Source organism: Solanum tuberosum, unplaced genomic scaffold, assembly GCF_000226075.1.
Source record: "Solanum tuberosum cultivar DM 1-3 516 R44 unplaced genomic scaffold, SolTub_3.0 scf00142, whole genome shotgun sequence".
Classification (NCBI taxonomy): Eukaryota; Viridiplantae; Streptophyta; class Magnoliopsida; order Solanales; family Solanaceae; genus Solanum; species Solanum tuberosum.
The window spans coordinates 428,518-436,703 of NW_006239067.1; positions in this window are offsets into that span (position 1 = coordinate 428,518).

Genomic DNA, 8,186 nt, shown 5'->3' on the forward strand with positions numbered 1-8,186 from the left:
TTTCGAATGCAAAAACCACCGCAAGAAGTTCTTGTTCGGTTACAGTATAATTCTTCTGGGCCACATTTAGAGCTTTGCTAGCATAGTAAATAGGATGGAAAATTTTCTCTCGCCTCTATCCCAATACCACACCAAGCGCCACTCCACTCGCATCACACATTACCTCAAACAGTTGTCCCCCATCCGGTGAAATAATGATACGTGCAGTAACTAACTTTTCCTTCAACTCTCCAAATGCTCTTAGACAAGCATCATCAAAATAGAACTTACACTCCTTCTCGAGCAGTTTACACAACGAATGTGCAATTTTTTGAGAAATCTTTGATGAACCTCCTATAAAAACCTGCATGCCCAAGAAACTCCTAACACCTATTATAGAGACAGGTGGAGGAAATTTTTCTATTACCTCAACTTTCGCTTTATCTACTTTAATGCCCTTCTCAGAAATCCGTTGACCTAGCACTATACCTTCTTTCACCATAAAATGGCACTTCTCCCAATTGAGCACTAGATTGCAGTCTTCACACCTCTTATGCACCTCGGCCAAATGATCCAGTCAATGATCAAAAGAGTCACCCACCACCGAGAAATCATCCATGAACACCTCAATAGTGTCCTCCACCATATCAGAGAATATTGACATCATACAACGTTAGAAGGTTGCTGGAGCATTGCACAACCCAAATGGCATCGTTTGAAGGCGAATGTCCCATAAGGGCAAGTGAAGGTGGTCTTCTCTTGGTCTTTAGGAGCTATAGAAATCTGATTGTAGCCCAAATAACCGTCAAGAAAACAATACCAACCCTTACCCGCCAGTCTATCCAACATTTAATCCATGAATGGCATAGGGAAATGGTCCTTTTCTGTCCAAGCATTTAACTTACGGTAGTCCATGTAGACTCTCCATCCAATCATGGGCCGCATCGGAACAAGCTCATTTCTCTCATGAGGAACCACAGTAATCCCACCTTTCTTGGGCACACACTGAATCGGACACACCAAACTACTATCGGCAACGTGATAAATAACTCCGGAATCCAACCACTTGATGATCTCCTTTTTAACTACCTCTTGCATAGGCGGATTTAATCTTCTTCGGTGTTCAATACTAGGCATATGATCTGGCATGAATTGGATTTTATGAGAACAAATACCGGGAGGGATCCCAATAATATCTGCGATAGTCCACCCAATGGCTCGCTTGAACCTCTTCAATATGGCAACCAAACACTCTATTTGTCGCCCATTCAAATCAGCCGCAATAATGACCGGTAAAGTATCATCTTTTCCCAAGAACACGTACCTCAAATGCGGTGGTAGAGTCTTAAGCTCTAATATCGGTGCCTCCTCAACAAACGGTCGTGCAGGTGGGGACTCACGATTTTTCATGTCCAACTCCAACTTCTTTGGTTTTGACCGATATTCACACTTATCAAGTGCGGTGACCAGCTCATCATACTCTTCAATACCATCACTGTTGAAATGCATCATAACCGCTGCTAATGCCTCAACACCCAGTCTCTCCTCAACCTGCACCTCAGAAACACTCTCAACTCTATATGTTATCGTCGATACCGATTGGAGCTCACTACTTTGCTTCATAGACCTACAATTATTGAAAGTCGCCTTTTCATTGTTCAGTCTGAATTTCATATGCCCCTTTTCCATATCAACCAAAGCGCACCCCGTAGCAAAAAATGGTCTCCCAAGAATGATGGGAACCTCAAAATCAACCTCGCAGTCAAGAATCACAAAATCTGCCGGAAAGATAAACGACTCCACTTTTACTAGTACATCATGGAGCACACCTATGGGCCTCTTCACAATTCTGTCGTCCATGAGCAATTGCATCGCAGTCGGTTTTGGATCTCCCAAACCTAACATTTTGTAAATCGACAATGTCATCAGATTAATGCTAGTTCCAAGATCACACAATGCCTTAGCAAAATGCAACAACCCGATAGTACATGGAATAGTAAAGGCACCAGGATCCTTATTCTTCTGCACAAGGGACCTAGTAGCAATAACGCTACAATGTTGCAATCTATCATCATCCTCGAAGCTCACGACCCTTTTATTGGTCACTATATCCTTCATAAATTTTTCATACCCAGGCATTTGCTCCAAAGCCTCTATCAATGGAACATTGATGGAAAACTGCTTCAACATGCTAATAAACCTGCGGTATTTGCTTTCTTCAGTCTTTTTCACTAACCTTTGTGGGAAAGGAGGTGGAGGTCTGGGTATAGGGACAACTTTCTGAGTTACCTCATCTTCCTTCTCTATCGCATTCTCGGACTCTCCAGTCACCTCAACCACATCATCATATTTACTAGCATCAGTTTCTACCCCAGACGACATAGGTGGATCAATGGTCTACTTACCTCCTCAAGTCGTGATTGCCATGCAATGTCCATCATTATTTGGATTTTGGATAGTATTACTAGGAAGAGTGCCAGGTTGACGTGGGTTTACTGTAGTCGACAATTGAGTCAACTGTAGCTCAAGATGCTTGATCGACACTACGTGGGCGTCAATTTTTTGACCAATACCAGACAAGTCATTTCGCAACTCCTTCACATTCTCATCAGTCGCGTCAAACCTCCTCATCATTTTCTGCTTCATATCCTCAATACGTGACATATTACCTCCAGCTTCCCTAGGAGCAGAATCCCGATTTTGAGGAGGAACATAAGGTCCAGCCTGATCATTTCTGTTGCCATAGTTGTTCTGGTTGTAATTGTTGTCGCGATTATAGTTCCCATCCCGGATATATTGACCCTCACAGTTGTAATTGCCATAGTTCCCACCTTGGTTTGCTTGACTTTGGCGCCAATTATCCGTATTTGAATCTTGGGTGTTTGATCGAAAACCCCCTGTCTGCTCATTCACCGCATAAGCATCCTCTTCAAAATAATACTCTTCTGCCGGTGGTGGAGTTCTAGTCAAATAGTTCACAACATTTACCTTCTCTGCTCCTCCAGTCACATGGTTTAACACCAACCCTAGTTCAATTCTCATTTGTGCCATCTCCTCGTGAATCTCATCTGCGGGCTGGTTGTTTGTAGCTTGAATGGCAAATGTGTTCCTCCTGGTGTCTGACTTTCTAATGCTCCAAGCTTTATTATTTCGAGATATCTTCTCCATTTTCTCTGTAATTTGTGCAAAAGTGCATTCACCGTACGAACCTCCCGCAATAGTATCGAGCATTGCCTTACCATTATCATCCTGTCCTCGGTAGAAGTACTTCTTCAGTGACTCATCATTATTACGGTGATTCGGGACACCCCTCATGAAGGGAACTACTCACAGACTCTCCAGGTAATGCTACAAAGTTGTTGAGTTTATCCTACTTGTTCAACTTCTTAGACACTGGAAAGAATCTTGCTAAAAACGCTTCTATCAACTGCTCCCATGTATAGATTGAGTTGTAAGGGAGTTCATTGAACCACACAGCAACATCTTCGGTCAATGATAGGGGGAACACACGTAACCCAATGACGTTCATATCCAAATCCGGTTGACCTATAAAACTTTTGCAGACATGATTAAGTTTGTCTATGCGAGCATGTGGATCATCCGCTGGTGACCCCGCAAATAAGCCCCTCGCTCTAAGCATCTGCATCAAGCTACTGGTCACCACAAATGTATTCCCCTGAGGTAGAGGTGGTAGGACAAAAGGTCCATTAGAATCGACAATATTAAGGTTGACCCTGAAATTTTCATGCAGACGTGGTCCTTGTAGTTCCTGTGCCCTGAGTGTTTCTCCCAATCTATTCTTAACTGGAGCCTGATTATTCGCATCAATTACCCTCGGAGGTTGCAATCCAACACCTTCACCTAACTCTTCCCCGATAGGGTTAACTGAAACTCCTTGTTTATTCATTCTCCGCAAAAATCTATTCAGTTCGGGATCATAGGGAGTAAGTGGTTCGCCTTGGCTCCGTGTACTTGGTATACACTAGAGTAAGACCCTGAGAGAGACAAAAACAAAAGAAAAAGTAAAATTAGGAAATATTTACTGAAGTTCAATAATGCAATTAAACTTAATTAAAAAGCCTTATTCTCCGGCAGCGGCGCCAAAATTTGATACGCTCAAATTACACCTCTTTTCAGAAGCAAAAGCGATCGTTATCACGTAAAGAACCCAACTTGTAGGTTAAGGTCGATCCCGCGAGGAATATGGTTTAGATTTAAGTTTAATAACGATTATATTCGTTTAGCCATTGTATTTCCGAGACAAATAAGTAAAAAGGGGGGTGATTTTGTGTAACAAATTTTGGAAATTATGAAAGTAATTACTAAGCAAGATTCAAACTTTCGTTGTTATCAAATTGAGAAGGAAACTAGGGCGTACGTGTTCCTCATAAGCTCATAACTCCGTAATCTTAGTAATAGCAATCCCTTCCTAATGTATTACATATAAAGTGATCAGTTATGTATCTCTAAATCTTTGGTCCGACATCTAGAAAATTTCACCCCGCACCTTGGTCTGGCTACGTGTGTATAATTTACTATCGCTTACCATTACCTCATATTAGACGTCACATCGATGTAAGACTTAGTTTTCACCCTCGCACCAATCGATATTAATTCTATTAGATAGTATCACACTAAATCTATGTTTATAATTCTTTTCTTATTAACTATCTCTTTGGTCCGGCAAGAAGCAACAAGGGGAGTTCTAACGTTGCACACCGTTTAAAAGACTTCTAGACTAAAGTATTATTAATGCATGCAAAACACTATTCGAGAATCACTTAGTTGCTATTTATACTTCGTTAATCGCTCATGGTTCCCACAAACCTAGTTGTGAATTTATTTACCCTTTCTAGTCCATCTACGATCATCATCTACGGAACGTGAATAGACCTACGGTCCGTCAATCACATCCGTAGATGGGGGCTTTTCTGCACATTCTTAAGCTGTGTCTCTCAGTTTTCGCGTCTGAACATCTTTCCTGCAAATATAATAAAAATACATAAAAAATAATACAAAATGGCCCTAGACACATACAACTCTTAAGTGAAATGTATTAAAAATATCGTAAACTCACGGTATATCAACACCCTCAACTTAAATTCGTTGTTTGTCCTCATGCGACGCACTAAGACTCTAAACGACACTTTGTATAGAAGCAAACATTTCAAGCACAAGCAATCACATGGCTCTCTGCCACGACTCTCTTCTCGAGTTTAAATCTTTTCTCTCAGACTCAATAAGCTAGCTTGTATGGATCCAAACATGACAAAGACCGACCAACCAACACACAACATACACTGTTTTACTATCACCAAGGTCTAACTTCCGACAATGTAACTAGTGCCCTTACTTCAAATGAAATCCCTTTTTCACACAATAAATTGATTTTGAGTACAAGGATTTATTCAACACTCACACTCAGAAGTAACTTCAAGTACAGTTAGTGCTCAATACCATAGGCTTGCCCTTATTTTCACTGCTTAGACTCTCCAAACTAGGTTCTAGGATCACTATAGGACTTTCTTGGCTTGTAACGTAGGCTCAGGTTCAGGTGTGGTGTATTTGGGTACGTTTTAGTGACTATCTGCCCTTCTTGACATTGCATTAGACTTTCTACCTCTTTTTTGCCCTATTTTTGACATCCTACCGTTTTACTTTCTTTCCCTTGATTCTCTTCAACCATGGATGTGACTTTAGACTTTGTAGCTCTTTATATTTCACTTTCATCTCTTTCTTGCATTTTATTCTTTTCTGTAGATTTCAACAAATCACATCCTTTCCTCTCTCTTCTTTTTCTCTTTTTCAATAACAAACTCTTTTCATACCCATTTTCTATTGGTTTCCTCTTTCATAGCCACCCTCAACTTATGGATTTCCCCATTGGTTGAGGTGCACAATACCCGATGTCGGATCAGGGCCAAGATTGAGGTTACTTTTTTACATTAGCCACCCTCAACTTAGGCTTTTGGCCTAAGTCGAGGTGCACATGTCCAAGGAGGGACCGGGGCTAACATAGTAGATTATGGGAGGGTAAGTTAGGGGTTTATAAAGAAATGGTCTAATTTAGGCTCAAAACATTTAGATCAAAGGGAGCATTTTAGTTTATTTTGTTGGATTCTTATTTTAGGCATTTTGCGGACTTATCAGAACAAGGGCCTATGATCACTTCCTAGCTTCTAGAGTAGATTGTCTTAGCAGGACTAACCGGGCAAGTTCTAGATTGGCACAAAAATTGTTTGAACAATCAACTATTCTCACACACTCTTGGCACATAGTTTCATTATCAGATTATCAGATTACCCAGTTCAAGGTTCAGCTTCAGTCATGCCATCAAGTTGGTTCATTATCATGTCCTACTCAGAGCCAACACATTCAACTCATTCTAGCCTACAAATTTTTAGCACATATCATTTTTGGACTGGTATCATATTTTTTCAAAAAGCTGTTGCCATCATGCTTTATTCTTTCTTATGCTTTTACACATATTAATTCCAGCTTTAATCGACGGATCCACAGTATGGTTTGTAGATCAGTCTACTGTCCGTAGATCATCTTCCGTAGCTCCATACTTAGAATCTTCCAAAATCAGGTACTGGAACCCCTCTCAGTCGAATTTGACGGATCAACAGTACGGTCCGTAGATCAATCTACGGTCTGTCGTTTTCAACCGTGGTTCCACACTTGGTCAAGAATGCCATGATCTTCCTCCATGCCTTTCTAGTCCATCTATGATCAACATTTACGAAACGTGAATGGACTTACGGTCCATCAATCACATTCGTAGATGGGCTTTTTTGCACATTCTTCAGCTGTGTCTCTCAGTTTTCTCGTCTGACCATCTTTCCTCCAAATATAATAAAAATACATAAAAATACCGTAAACTCACGGTATATCAATGCTGGGATCGTAATTCTAAAAGTTTCGTTGGGTTTGAGGGATGATTTTAGGTTAAGGTGAGGCCTTGGTTGATTTCTGAGAGGTTTTGTTTTAGCCTTTTTAGGCGTTGAGTTAGTTTCTTGTGGTTTTCACGGATGTCCGGTCAAGGAGACCTTGGATTCATGTTTTTACGATTACATTGAGTCTGGAACATCGAGTATAATAGATTTGCATATGTGGTTTGTATTTACGGGGTTCCGAACGAATCCCTAGGGTTCTTTTGATGATTTTTGAGTTGGCTGGTTCTTCTGTGTTATGGTGCAACCCTCCACGTTAGTGGTGCTTTTATCACATTCGCGTAAGGGAGGGGATGAGAACCCCGCATTTGCGGATTCTCGACCGCATTCACGGGAGGTGAAAGTGTTGACCTCTACGTTCGCGAGAGACCTGCTGTGTTCGCAGAGGTCTAGCTCACTTAAAACCCACATTTGCGGAGGACCTGTGACAGTGTTTAAACCCAAATTTTGGAGTTTCTTCCCCATTTTCTTTTTTGGAGGTTTGAGAACTCAATAGAGGCGATTTCAAGTGGGTTTTTCAAGAAAAATTGTTGGGTAACATTTCTTAACTCTAAATCTTGATTACTCATTATTATTATTGAATTTATGAGTTTCAATCAAGATTTTGGGTTGATAAATTTGGAGTTCTTTATGAATTTGAGTTTTGAAGTAAAATTGAGTTTTGAATTTATTTTTAAGTCCATTTTCGAAATGATTTTCCCTAATGAGTTCCTAAAGCCTTGAGTAGTATTTTCGAGTATTATTTTTCCGGATTCAAACCTTAATTTTGGAATTGGGTAATGTGTTGAATTACATAGGTTTCAAGGGAATTGTTGTGGGTGTTGTTATTTCCAGAAAGTGATTGTGAATACTTGCTTATTTATAGATTGTGTAGCTTCGGAAATGATTCAGAAGGGGAAAACTCAACTATTGGAGTGATTGTTGATTGATTTAAGACAAGTGGCTTCCTAAACCTTGTATTCTAGTTTGAATTCGTATGCTTTCTTTGTTGGCTGCGTGTTGGAAGTAATGAGTATGAGGTGATTGGTTTAAATTGTCCACTTGCTATATCTAAATGAATAAAAAAGGATTGAAATGAAAAAGTCTACGCGACAAACATGATAATGTGAATTGCCTTATTGTGACCCTTGATGATTGAGTGATGAAATGCTTGAAAGCATGATTGTGGACTTGAATTGTATAATTTGTTGTTTTTCCATATGGTATGATATTGCTTGTATGCATTGATTTTAAACACCGTGATGAGACATG